The following is a 15,684-nucleotide window of genomic DNA, read 5'->3' as shown; positions in this document are numbered from 1 at the left end:
ATCAGGATTTTATTAGACAAGCGCTTTCGCTATAGATAGCTTCCTCAGGTCTATTTTATACAAATGAATTTAAGTTTAGCATCACTTATATAGTTCTATCAATTCAATTAAAACTGGTCTCATTACATATTTAAAAGGGAAATATTAGTTATTTAAAAATGTCAAGTTAACTACAGTAAAAACATGCACAAATATGTGCAAAGAAGCTAGTGAAAATAAAAACCATGTATGTGACTCATGCATGTATATGTATGATATATAATATGATATGAGCAATAGTGTGGTATAATAAATAATATATAAAAAATATATGAAAAATATATATCTATGTGAAAATGAAGTGGGATTCATGTGTGTATGTAGCAGCAATGTGTATATGTTGGGATATGTGTGTATGTAGCAGCAATATGTATATATTAGGACCATATTAATGTATAATGTAAGTGTATAGAAATTTATGTATATAAAATATTTGTTCATATAATCAATTTCAATACATCCTACAAGAATTGAATATATACATCCATATATATGTGAATACATACAGTGCTGCATGTACATGTTTATAAATACTATCTTTGCTCATGTATCTAATAATAACAGATTTTCATCATGTATAAACTCCTGAGACCTACGCACACAAATATAACTTCTTCAACATAAATACAATGAATAATTGAGCAATTAAATATATTAATTATGATAAATGCTTTAGCATATTACCATAAAATTAAGAAAGCCTATGCATAATGAAGTAATCCACTTATAAATTGTGAAATATATGCATATGGAGCACACAAAACATATACATATAAATATGTGCAAACATATCAAAATGTTAGATGTACATAAATCTGCATACTAACTAACATAAAATGGATGTGTGCTAAAAATAGCACGATAAAAATACATGATAAAGTATAAACCTTAAGGCAAACCTCCTATTAAATGTGCATCTTACTTAATTTTCCTTCTCTTCCTTAATTTCGGTTTTATAGATACCCTCTCATTCAATCCTGTTCCACAATCTGCCCTTAGACGTATAATCCAGTCATTCTCCCTGTCCTCAGTGTGATTTCGAATATCACCTCCTCTCCTATTGGTTGGTATAACTTCTAATACTCTAAAAAGAAAGATGTGTGAAGAATCATTGTCTGCCACATGTTTAGCTAAAGCATTATTCAGATAACCTTTCCTAATGTGGTAAATATGTTCTCTAATACGATCTCTAAATTTACGATTAGTTTTGCCTACATAATAACACATGCATGCTTGACACACTGCTAAGTATACTATATTGCTAGTCATGCAATTCGCTGCAATGTTGGTATTAAAGACTCTCCCTGTATCGGGATATTTTAAATATGTAATGAGACCAGTTTTAATTGAATTGATAGGACTATATAAGTGATGCTAAACTTAAATTCATTTGTATAAAATAGACCTGAGGAAGCTATCTATAGCGAAAGCGCTTGTCTAATAAAATCCTGATTTATCCATCATTTTGGCATTCATACTTGGATTTCATCGAGTGTTTCGGTGTTTTAGTGATATACTGAATTTTGGACATCAACATATCGTTTACATTCTTTTCTGCTTCATTCTCAGCCATTTACAGCTTTATGGATTATTTTATTTAATTTTGGCTGAGAGAGTTTACCGTAGAGGTGGCTATTCTCCTAACTTGACATTTATTGCACTTTATTTCTAACCACGTCACGGAGCAGAAAGCTATTTTCGTTTACTGACTCTTCATTTTGTGTAGACTTTCTGTGTTTATCTGAACGACATAAGAATGGCCAATATAGAGCTCGACTATATTCCTCGTGGTGAATACCAGAGGAAAGAATCACTACATCGCTGTTTTAAACAGTACTTGGACTGTACAGCCGTTTCGGCTTGGCGCCTTGACACCCAAAGATGACATCACGCTGGAAACGACGAATATGGAATGGTTACACCAGCTCCTGGAAGGCTTGGAACGGAGCTTTCACAAGCTCAAAAGACTGCAAGTGCAACGGATGCACTTGCAATATTGCTTAGACATGAACATTATACCACGAGGCTTGCGCATCTTTAATATGCCCAGCCAAGGGCGAGATTATCCTGATCTCTTATCGGCTTGGCAGAAACTCAATATAGAAGCCAGTCGGAGGTATTTGGAACTACTCATTAATTTCTTTATACCAGAAGAGGAAGCGTTGGTCTCGGACATTAACACCAAGTATTCAACTATGTGCAACGAGTTTGCAGAAGGTACTGTTACCCCACTTTTTGAAAATGTCTTGGATAGTGTATCAGCACTAGAAAGAAAGCTGATTACACAGAAGAGACACAAAATTAGTAGAGATCTAAACGACTTTAAATTGGGCCATGTATTCACTTGGCCCAGATATAGTAATAACAACAATAGTGGTAATCATGTTCAGGATACTGGTGCTTTGATGCATAATTCTAATAATGCCATGAATGTTCGTTCTACATTAGCTAATGTGAATGTACCTCATAGTATGACACATAACACTGATGATGTGAATACTAGTTATAGACATAGGAATACATATACTATGAATAGGATGGATGGTACTGGTGTCACAATGTCTAGTGATGTTACCACTACTAGAGAAAGAATACAGAATACTAGTATGGGGAATAATAATGACCATGTTCTTAACAATACAGATACATTAGGTTTTGTTAGGAAAAACAATAGTGATGATAACACTAACATCAACACTTATAGGTCTACTAATACTACAAGGAATAATAGTTTTACTAAATCAACCAGCCCGAGTAGAGGTCCTCAAGGCATTCAACTTAACATGAGTGAGACAATATCCTCTGATGCTGATAGGAAGAATTTACACACTGAAGCTATCACACAAGGCTGTAGTGCTTTACCAGCCAGAAAAGGTAATGTGGATGATACGACTACAGTAGACGAAGGAACCATAGAATCAACTAACATTAATTCTAATGACTCCAATGATGTGATTCACATCATACATCCTAGTATGCAGGAAGAAATGAATTTATATCCGACAGTTCAGGTGATTAGGAACAGACCTGGTGCTGACATTGATAATAGTGGGGCAGCTGTAAGAAGGAAAATACAAGGTACCCAATCAAAGACTGGCCCAGAGACAGCTTTGAATGTGTCTTTTCCCCTCCCAGTACGTATGGAGAAGGGTCCAAGACGTACGCGCTCTATGAGTCGCGGACGCCAGAAAAGGAAATATTCGGAGGAGTTTCCACAGAATCAAACATTGAGGAAAATGTGGAAAAAATAAATATTGGATCAGTGTTTAATCTTTCCAATAGAACATTAACTAATGATGACATTGCACTATTGAATAAGGGCATGAATTTCATACCCAGAAGCAATAGCACAATAACAGAAACTGTAACAGACTTAAAATTATTCTGTAGAAATGTCATGTTGAAGTTACTATTCAAAGATACTAACTCTACACCACAGTCAGATAGAAAATTTGTGTTTAAGAAACTCAGTGACTTTGTTCCGGTCAACCATCCAATTATAGAAACTTATCAGCGGTTAACTGAAGAAGAATTACATAAGTATCATAATGAGAAAAGAGATAAGAGACACTATTGTTTCGACAATCTGACTCATGGAGAGAGAATGAGCCTAAAGAGTTTGCAGGCAGATAACACTATTGTAGTTAGACCAGCAGACAAGGGAGGGCGAGTGGTGGTCATGGATATCAATCACTATTATATAGCTATGAAGGATATGTTAAATGATAGATTTTATGAAATTGTTGAATCTAATACTATAACAAATATTATAAAATCCATTAAGAATATATTAAAAGACCTTCATCTAAGTAAAATGATTGATGAAGATTTATTTGGATATCTACTTATTAAAGAAATGTTGATACCAATTATGCATGGATTACCGAAAATTCATAAGAACTTAGCTAACCCTCCCATGAGACCCATAGTATCAGGACGTGGCTGGGCCACTGAACATCTTTCCGTATACATAGAGAAGAATCTCAGACCTATACTAAATGATAATAAATTTGTGCTAAGAGATTCCAAACAGTTTTTACTTGATCTCTATGAATGTATTGGAACTCAGTCTGAACTAGAGTCCTATATGTTTGTTACTCTTGACATACAGTCATTATTCACGGTTATACCGAATGAACAAGGTTTGACTTTTATCTCAGATTATCTAAGAGAGCACAGTGATTATAGTACAATGAAGATAGACCTAATACTACATTTTTTAGAATTGGTATTAGACAACAATATTTTTATGTTTGATGAAGTTACATACAAGCAGGTAGATGGTGTTGCCATGGGCACACCATGCGCTAATAGCTATGCGAATATGGTGTTGGCGCATTGGGAGGAGAATGTCTTATTTAGGACATAACTTTTTATGGAACAGGTGTTATTCTTTCGACGTTTTGTCGATGACGTCTTCCTCTTATGGAAGGGAACGGTAGAACAGTTAGAGTTGTTTTTAAGAACTATAAACACTTTAACCAATTTTCTCACATTCAGTTTGAATCACTCAAGGAACAAGATTGAGTTTTTGGATTTACATATTGAAAGATTGCCCAATGGATTGATTAATACTGGCATATTCTGAAAGGCCTGCTATAGCAACTCTCTGTTAATGAGATTAAGCATGCACCCTTCATTTGTGTTTAGGAACATCATAAGAGGACAGGGAATAAGGGCCTCTAGGCTCAACCCCACGAACGAAGGTTTTAGTCATGAACTTGACACATTGAAAGATAGACTATTAGAGAGAGGCTATGACAGATATGAAGTAGAAAAAAATTTACAAGATTTGCCCAATTTAAGATGCACTATTGCAACACCATACTTTGGACCTGACAGCTTATATAGAAACACTGGTAATGAGCATAATTCCTCTGTCGTGAAATTCATGACCTCTTTCACCTCTGATAGTCAATTGAATTAGGGATATCATAGGTAAATATTGGAATATTTTCGAAATAAATGGTGACATCAAGGATGTTGTAGGTCACATTCCTAAATTCCAATATAGGAATAAAAAGAATCTGAAAAGGATGTTATGTGACATCAAAGGTGGTAATATCAACACAGGCCCAGGCAACACAGAGCCATGTGGTAAATGTAATTTTTGCATGTATATAGACACAAATTCATCTTTTTTGCATCCCGATACAGGGAGAGTCTTTAATACCAACATTGCAGCGAATTGCATGACTAGCAATATAGTATACTTAGCAGTGTGTCAAGCATGCATGTGTTATTATGTAGGCAAAACTAATCGTAAATTTAGAGATCGTATTAGAGAACATATTTACCACATTAGGAAAGGTTATCTGAATAATGCTTTAGCTAAACATGTGGCAGACAATGATTCTTCACACATCTTTCTTTTTAGAGTATTAGAAGTTATGCCAACCAATAGGAGAGGAGGTGATATTCGAAATCACACTGAGGACAGGGAGAATGACTGGATTATACGTCTAAGGGCAGATTGTGGAACAGGATTGAATGAGAGGGTATCTATAAAACCGAAATTAAGGAAGAGAAGGAAAATTAAGTAAGATGCACATTTAATAGGAGGTTTGCCTTAAGGTTTATACTTTATCATGTATTTTTATCGTGCTATTTTTAGCACACATCCATTTTATGTTAGTTAGTATTCAGATTTATGTATATCTAACGTTTTGATATGTTTGCACATATTTATATGTATATGTTTTGTGTGCTCCATATGCATATATTTCACAATTTATAAGTGGATCAATTCATTATGCATAGGCTCTTTTAATTGTATGGCAATATGTTAAAGCATTCATTATAATTAATATATTTAATTGCCTAATTATTCATTATTATATTTATGTTGAAGAAGTCATATTTGTGTGCGTAGGTTTCAGGAGTTTATACATGATGAAAATCTCTTATTATTAGACACCGGAGCATTTATAAACGTGTACATGCAGCATTGTATGAATTCACATATATATGGATGTATATTTTTAATTCTTGTAGGATGTATTGATTATATAGATATATTTTTTACATATAAATTTCTATACACTTACATTATACATTAATATGGTTCTAATATATACACATTGCTGCTACATATACACATGTCCTAATATATACATACTGCCGCTATATACACACATGAATTTCACTTCATTTTCACATAGATATATATTTTTCATATGTTTTTTATACATTATTTATTATACCACACTATTGCTCATATCATATCATATACCATACATATACATACATGAGTCACATACATGGTTTTTATCTTCATAAGCTTCTTTGCACATATTTGTGCATGTTTTTATTACAGTTAACTTGACATTTTTAAATAACTAATATTTCCCTTTTAAATATGTAATGAGACCAGTTTTAATTGAATTGATAGGACTATATAAGTGATGCTAAACTTAAATTCATTTGTATAAAATAGACCTGAGGAAGCTATCTATAGCGAAAGCGCTTGTCTAATAAAATCCTGATTTATCCATCATTTTGGCATTCATACTTGGATTTCATCGAGTGTTTCGGTGTTTTAGTGATATACTGAATTTTGGACATCAACATATCGTTTACATTCTTTTCTGCTTCATTCTCAGCCATTTACAGCTTTATGGATTATTTTATTTAATTTTGGCTGAGAGAGTTTACCGTAGAGGTGGCTATTCTCCTAACTTGACTATTACTAGTTACTTTTAAGTTTAAGTAATATGTTACTATTATTACTTTTCTAAAAACGTAATATATTACTATTACTAGTTACTAACTAAAGTATAGTTACTGTTGAGTTACTTTTACATAAAAATAGTTTATCAATTCTCATGTTTAGATTTACTCACATAGTACTTGTGTGTGTGAGGAATACATGCTTACTGCACATGAATACGAGTGTATTAAAGTTGTATACACAGTTTTACAATAATGATGAATAGCATTTTACAGTTTACAAAGTCCCACGGGCTAGTCTTTATAGTCAGAAAGTCACAATTTAATACTTAAACCAAAGTACATGCAGCCAGCAACACAAGACCCATAACAAGTTACAACCCATCAAATTTTCAACAATGTATATTAGGCTAGTCTGCTAAAACTAATGCTGAGGATGCAAAAATGCTTACAGAAAATGCCATACAAATCTAACAAGACTGTTAACACAGCAATGTCAACCAAAATATCACTTTATATAACTATTAACAATGACTCCACATTTCTGTTGGCTTGAAGAAGGAGCAACTTTTCAAAGTGCTCGTCAGTGAGTAAATTTCTTCTTGCAGTCAGCACTTGTCCGCCAAGACTGAACAGGCATTCAACAGATGAACTAGATAGCAGAGCTGTATTAGTGTTCAGAAATATCTTCTTGACTACAGGGTAATTGTTCAGAGAAAATATTTCTCTGGAAGGGTCAGCCTGATACATGTCCATCTGAGAAGATATGCTGACATTGGCTGGTGTCGACTCTGAAGCTGAAGAAGTTGTCTTCAGCAGTTAATGCAGAAGCTTTAGATGACCCACGTGCAGGTTCTTCCAGTTTCTGCATGGCATCAAGGAGCAGAGCCTTGCCTTTGAGTTCCTCCTCTTCACTTTCCATCCAGCTTTCAAATGGAACTGAGATGCACTATGCTAGCCAGAATGAACTCTTCATGCTCCAGGTGGTGATTGAAATGAGCCTCAGTGCCTTTAAGATGAGCATCAGCTAGCGCCACAATGAGCTTCGCAGACTGCCTGACTTTGGACAACTTGTTTTTCAGGCACGTAATGGTGGGGATCAGGATTCCTATGAAGTTTTTCAGCTCTGACTGCAGGATGTTCAGCGCCATTTCCAGGGGCTGCATTGCTTGCAAAAACTCAGCAACAAAGGTAATTTCTGCAGGCCTGAAGATGGCAATTTCAATCTGTTCACATATCTCATTCAGCAAGCCTTCACCCGGAGTTGCAATGAGGTGAATTCTCTCCATCGTGTAGAAAGTGGGATTCCATTGTGTTGCATTGGGAATAATCAATGCCAGATCACAGTTATTATAAACCACTTCAGCAACTTGGGTGCTACGACTAGCCTTGTTCCAAGCAGCATAGCATTTGGCCATGGTGCTTCGCATGATCTTTTTATACTGTGCACCATTCCATGCAGATTCAGCATCTTGCATGGCAACTAGATTCAATGTGTGTGCTGCACATCTCAGATGGGGAGGCAGTGAATGGATGTTCTTGCTTTGCCCTGACTCACTCAGCACAGCTGTCATGCTGTTGTAAATCACTTCACCATCATCATCCTCATCTTGGGATAGCATGCTTACAGTCTCAGATCTCTCACATTCAGAAAAGACAGTGAAAGACTTTACAAAACTGCTGGCATTGTCAGTAATTGTTTCACATACCTTTTGAGCTGTCTTGTACTTGATGGGAATGTTCTCAATAGTTGATGCTATGAGATGATATGTATGCCTTCCCTGTAATCTGCAGCATGACAAAGCAGCTGACTTTCTTTGAAGTGTGTCACAGTCAATCCAGTGGGCGGTGACACCAAAGAAACTACGATTCTGATGGGTCCAAATGTCAGCCGTAGTGTGCTGCATACTATCAACATTCATGCTGGAAGAAGCTATATTTGTGTACTTTTCTATAAGATCATATATCTGCCAAATCTCTGTGCTTTTGCTTAAAGTTAAATCACTGTCTCAAAGCAAAATCTTTCTCGCTGCATCATTATTAACATCACACACACGCGCTTGTCTTTTATCAACTCATCTCTCAGATCACCAAATCTGCACATTTTGACTTGTTTTTCAAGTCAGTTGTATATGCTGCAAAAGTTTCACCAGGCTTTTGATCTCTTGTGCAAAATAGTGCCGTTCCACTATAATAGTCATTTGAGGGTTGCACATTCCTCTAAATTTACATTTTAAGCACTCAGAGTCTTCCTGCATTTCAGCCTGTATCACAATATGGCAGTCTTTCCCCTTCTCTCCATAAACAGCAGGTGTATACAGAAATGAATGTTCTCTCTCAATGGCTTCTGAACCAGCCAAACAGAGCAGAATAAATGCTTTTGTATGTGTGTCTTTATCAGAAAAAGCAGCCTGTATGAAAATATCATATTCTTGCTCAAACACTCTCCAGTTTTCAGCAATATTATCAAAAACAAGCGGATAAGGTCTGTGAAATCCCTCTGCCATGCCAAATAAGTGTCAAACACACACACCGAGTACTTGTAATTATATTCAGCTGTACAGCAGACTCTTTGAAATAACTGTACTCTTTGAAAAGACTGTACTGTAATACTGCACACACTGCCAACAATTTGCACACTTTAGATACTTGAATAGCTTTAGTTAATGTGAAAAAGTAGTACATTGTGAAAAAAAGAAGTTTTCTCTTTTTTGAACATTTTATAGAATTCTGATATTGTTTCAAATGTTTTCGTAATGATTTCAAGTACTTTTTCAGTATGTCACAATTTTGAACATTTTGTTTATTCAGTAATTTGTTTGGAATGCTTTGCTTTATATTCATTGAGGGAAAAAAACATTTAAATGAGTTTAAGAACCTGGAAAAGTTTTCTGACCTGTTTATGAGTCATTTGCAGTCATTTGAGCCACTCTTTTATATTACTCGATTTCTGACTGTGCGCCTCATGGTTTTAAAAAGTTTTCACTTCGGATCCCATTCTGAGAACATGTCACTCGTCTTGTGTATTGAAATAAGATGATGAGGCTTGGGTGTTCATTTAAGATATTTATTACACACAAACACATCAGGATGGATGACTGGAACATACAACTTAAATGAACTAGCTAACTGACTGACTGCTGTACAAATACATGCTTTCACTCCAACTGCTTACACAAAATGGCACTCTGCTTGCACGTGCTCAGTACTTTTTGTGCATGTGCCCATGAACTACAGTGGCTTTAGAAGTACAACGCACACACTATGATCTACACTCCCTGTGTTCGAGTGGGTTTCACCAGGGTGTTCCGGTTTCCTCCCACATTCCTAAGAAATGCTTCAGGTGGATTAGCCATTCTAAATTGGCTTTAGGTGTGAGTGTGTGCTTGTGTGTGCCTTCTGAAGAAGGTTCTGCAGACTGATGATCCACCGTGGTGATCCCTAACGGGGACAGCCAAAAGGAGAAGAAGAAGGCTAGTCTTTATAGCTAGAGAGTCACAGATAATAATTAAACCAAACTAGCCAACAGCACAAGACGTATAAAAACCTATCACATTTTGTCTATTTTCAGCAACTAAAAATGGAAACCTGAAAAGAGTTTTAAATAGAACATAAAATATTGTCAGGACAAAAGTTGGTTGATCATAGATCCACTTGAAGCGTCCTGCTTGGTGCAGTGGGTTGGGGCATCGGGTGCTCAACTGATGAGTGATGAGTTTGATTCCGACTGATAGTGATATGAAGAACCAATGCCATTTATTATACTGCAAGGTAAGGATATGATCTCTGGCAGGCTAGAATTGTCCAGTGTTAAGTGATGTTTTAGTGTGTGAGAGTCCCACAGTACCAGGGCAGGCTGGAGTCTGGTCATCATTAGCTCTCACCTCCTCACAGTGCTAAAAAAAAAAAAATGAAGTAAATTTTGCTCCAGACTAATTCTAATGATGTATTATGAATGCTATGTGCTATGAGTTGTGCCAACATTATGTTGCAATTTTTTATCCAGATTGCCACTTCAAAGTGTCTATTACCTCCTAACATCTGATTATTATTCACACCATCTGCGTGGAGACGTGCGCGAATGGATGTACCTTCGTTGAAGGTTGTGCGTCGGGGCTGGCAACTCGGCATGTAAAAATCAACTGCCAATCATTAGCGGACCAGAGTTCCGCTGTGGCAACCCCTAACCGGGAAAAGTCAAAAGACTCAACAACTATATAGGGACCCCAGAAATTTACATCCCTCTTTAGGAGGCTATATTACCCACATTGAGAACCACTGGTTTAAGCAAAAGTAACTCAAAAGTAACTCACATTTAAGTTACTAGTTACTAAAAAAAGTAATATATTACTATTACTAGTTATGGTGGTACGGCAGTAGCATTGTTACCTCACAGCAAGAGGTTCTCCCATTCGATTCTTGGCTTGGCTTGGGAGTGCCTTCTGTGTGGAGTCTGCATGTTCTCCCCACGGTTGGGTAGCGTTCGAAAGACATGCGTGCATAAATGGGTATGCCTTCGTTGAAGGTTGGGTGTCGAGCTGGTACCTCGGCTTTTCATAAAAATCTACTACCAATCATTAGCAGACCGGAGTTCCGCTGTGGCGACCCCTTACCGGGAAAAAGCCAAAAGACAAACAACAACAACAACTAGTTACTATTTTGAAAAAGTAACTGGTTATATTACTAGTTACTAGAAATTGTAATATATTACTTATTGCAATAGATTACTCCCATCACTGGCTACAAAGTACAGAACCCCTACATAAACAGAGATTTCCCTTTCATTTTCTCCTTTATATATGATGTACACTCTAAAATTATTCCAGTTTGTGTGCCACAAAACTTCTGCTTTGGCTCATTTAATGCAATCTACAGTCCTTTTACAAACAATCCCTCTTATTTCACATTAAAATGTTGCCATCCAACTTTAAAGACCAAGAGCATTTTTTTTTATAATTTCTTTCTTGTTATAATTACGTCACATCTTTTAAAGTAGGCTTTCTTACATAAAATGTGTAGTTTTTACTTTAGTTATTTCAGTGGACCTATATTTATTAAGTCAAATAAACTGATGTTTCTATTTACTGTATGGGCAACTGTCCCATCACTTCCTGATTCCAAGTCATCTAGCCCCCCACCCCTTCTGATGCTGCAGTAGAGGGAAGAAAGAGTGTGTAGTGGGTAGGCTTGTTTTCTGTAGTCTGCAGCAGATTTTTTTACAAAGTAACCAGAATGTAGCACAATCTGTTCCTTAGTCAGACAATAAATCAATAAATAAACAAAGCCATATTCAAATGAAGCGTAATAAAAGTAAGATGGAACAGGATACGATTCTTAGTGAGGTGTATAATGCTTGGCATACACTGAAATAAGCAGATGTAAAACTAATAAAGCATTCTAATTATATAAATTAAAATGCAACTTGTCACACAATTTCTTAAGAGAACAAACAATACTCTGACTGTGCTCTGTTATCTCTGCACCTACGTCCCTCCACATGAGTGCCTTGGTGCTCACCAAGCTGCCATCTTGTCAAGTCTGTCATGGTGGTTGAATGCCTGCTGATGTCCTGCTGTTGCTGAGGCCATTGAGGTACCCATATGCCAGTCTTCCCACGTGAACCCTAGTCAGTGGTATGCAGTCTCCATAGTCTCCCCTACATCTAACCCTCAAGATATACCTGAAACTGATTCACCAGCTATCACACAACACTGAATCCCAAACGTGCTACCGAAAGCTAAAAATACTACATCACTAGGTCTTGACAATATCCCTGGATGTATCTTAAATATGAAACAGGAAGCATGACTTAGTCATACTCCAAACAATACTTTCAGTCTTAACCTCCATGCAGGTTTTGTGCCAAGTGAATGGAGAACAGCTACAGTCATTCTCCTGCATAAAGGAGGGCCTTCCACAGACCCAGGCAATTACAGACCCATAAGTCTGACCAGCCTCATATGCAAAGCTATGGAATGACTTATCATGGAATTAGTCATTCAGGACATAGATAACCACCAGTCACTGGACCCCTCTCAGTTTGGATTTGTCAAGGGCAGGACTTGCTTACACACCCCGGTGGATTTTTTTTTGAAGAGGTCACTAAAGCAATGGTTGAAGGCTAAATGGTACAGGTACCTTGACCTGGCTAAAGGTTTTGACACAATTACCCATGGTTACTAAGAAAAGCTGACTAAACTGGGAATTCACCCCTATGTCACCCAATGGATTGCCAGCTGACTCACAGACAGGATGCAGATAATCAAAATAGGAGAAGTTACCTCCACAAAGAGACTAATCACCAGTGGAGTCCTCCAGGGTTTGTGCTTGGACCTCTCTATGGAGTTCCTCTCTATGGGTTGGGAGGTTGACATAATGGTTAAGGTGTTTACCTTATAGACACAAGGTGCAGGGTTTGATTCATACATGAGATATGGGATAATTGGCTAGGCCTAAAATGGCCACAAGGCCAGTTACGCTAGTACTAATCTATGAACATGAATCTAGTTTAGCATCTACTTTTCTGAATTAAAAGCAAATAAAAAGGGCTCTAGCTGACTATGGTTGCAGATGACCTCAAGCTAGGAGCAGTCACTGAATCACCAGATGAATTAGTCATCATACAGGAATGTTTGTTCCAAATAAATGACTTATTTCAAATTCATGGATTGAAACTAAATGCCAAAAAATACATTACTGTATCCATTGGGAAGTCATCTATCCCAGGGAACTACCACATTGACAATACACCCATAAAAGTTGGCCCAGTTGTTCGGGATTTGGGAATTTATGTGGATAGCGACCTTACATCTGACCAACATGTGTCTATTGTTGTAAGAAAGTCCTTCTATACTGCACAGCTTATAAATAGAGGGATTGTGTCTAGATCTAGGCATGTCCTTGTTCCCCTTTACTCAATTAGGTGAATTATTGAATATAATGCCCCCTTTGGGATGTATCTGTCTAGAAAAAGAAATGCGGCTGACCGCAACCAGTCCAGAGGCAGTGGATGTTGCAACAAGTTATGCACAAAAATGCTATCAAGATACCACTTGCTTCTTCAATTTAAGAACTACCAACGCACCAACGAGATAAAATAAACAGCTTTTATTCCACAGAAATTGCCACAAGCGCTTTCGCCCGGTATTACCAGGCTTTATCAAGTGTGACTTTAACAACTGAAGTTGAAGCTTTTAAACTAATGTTAAAAACATTTCATTGGTGGACCAATTAAACAATTAATTAAATTGTATTTAGCAAAACAAATGATGTCATTGTGTTTGTGCTTGTACCAAAAGGAAGATGTATCATAAAAATCATAATACATCCTACCCTGTTTGTTAAATTCAAGATTAACAAACAGGGTAGGATGTATTATGATTTTTATGATACATCTTCCTTTTGGTACAAGCACAAACACAATGACATCATTTGTTTTGCTAAACACAATTTAATTAATTGTTTAATTGGTCCACCAATGAAATGTTTCTAACATTAGTTTAAAAGCTTCAACTTCAGTTGTTAAAGTCACACTTGATAAAGCCTGGTAATACCGGGCGAAAGCGCTTGTGGCAATTTCTGTGGAATAAAAGCTGTTTATTTTATCTCGTTGGTGTGTTGGTACTTCTTAAATTGAAGAAGCAAGTGGTATCTTGATAGCATTTTTGTGCATAACTTGTTGCAACATCCACTGCCTCTGGACTGGTTGCGGTCAGCCGCATTTCTTTTTCTTCATATTTTAAAGTACTACTTGGTTATGTATCTGTCTAGACATGTGCAACAACTGGAACACCCACAGAGATACCTTGCTAAAAGGTTACAAGGCCTAAACAACATGTCTTCCATGGACTGACCCAGACCCCTGTCACTATACTCAGAATTCTACAGACTGCTAAGAGGCGACCTGTGTCTGGCATACAAAGCATCCCCTGACCCATTACTGATGGATTTACTGCACATCAGCAAATCAAATGGCATCAGAAATACTCAGTCTAGGGATCAAAACCTCTTCTGCAACATCAACAGAATGATTTGGAGGGACAGGTATATCCTGCAGAGGATACCACTGCTGTGCAAAAGATTCCCTATCCACATAAAACAAAGTTCATCCCTGTCCATATTCAAGCACAACTTAGATCTGTGGATAAGAAACAGAAAATTTACCCCAGAACTGACCTCTACACTACTAATGGACACAATCAGCTCATGAATGCTTTATCCAATGCATGGGTCCCCTCAAATTATGCATGGTATAATCCCAGTTATTCTCATTAGGGGTAATATATAATTATCAACCATGAGCTGGGTAATGTCAATCTATAACCAAATGGGATAGTTTATTTCAACACAAAAAGGGAATTTGGCTAGGTTTAAAATGGCCCACAAGGACGCCTAGCCTAGTACTTACCTATGAACCTATAACTGCAAGCCTATTGGCACTCCATTGTGGGCAACTTATGTGTACCTATATTTGTGGTCAAAGCCTCATATTAGTATGTCTGTTCAGGCACCTTCCTGTGGTATACTATAAATGACATCTGTTATGGCAGCACATATGGAAGAAGGTTCATTGTATATGCACACACACCTTGTACTATATAAATCCCCCTTGCATACCATTCCACATCTGCCCTGTATCAAATGCAATTTCATATCATTACAGCAGTGTATTTCCTGTAGCCAACCTTGATTTGATTGTCATCAGTTCAGTGACTCTTGAAGTTGCCATATATTACATAGCTGGCAGTGCATGTGCACTAAATGTACTGCTACAGGTCACAACTAATTTGCATGTTTATGCTTGTTTTATTGTAATGGTTGCTAAGAAAAAGAAGCTTATGTTTACCAGCTAAGAAGCACGGACCCTACTTAAAGCCCTGTTGGGGAATGACCTCTTTTTGATTGGAGATGATGAGACCAATGTAGAGCACGAGGAGATGGCAAAGGTTAATGCATCTGTTGGGTATGTCAGACTTG

General features: G+C 36.9%; 1 protein-coding gene across 1 annotated transcript in view; it reads right to left on the bottom strand.

The window, feature by feature from the left end:
* Window positions 1-15,684, bottom strand: part of ABCB11 (ATP binding cassette subfamily B member 11) — a 991,743-nt gene that overhangs the window by 271,393 nt on the left and 704,666 nt on the right. The window lies entirely within an intron of this gene.

The sequence above is a fragment of the Protopterus annectens genome, chromosome 6.part1 (genome assembly GCF_019279795.1).
Source record: "Protopterus annectens isolate FY-2018-M chromosome 6.part1, PAN1.0, whole genome shotgun sequence".
NCBI classification, from domain to species: Eukaryota; Metazoa; Chordata; order Ceratodontiformes; family Protopteridae; genus Protopterus; species Protopterus annectens.
The sequence above is the reverse complement of the archived record's forward strand: the minus strand, read 5'-3'. Positions and strand labels throughout refer to the sequence as shown.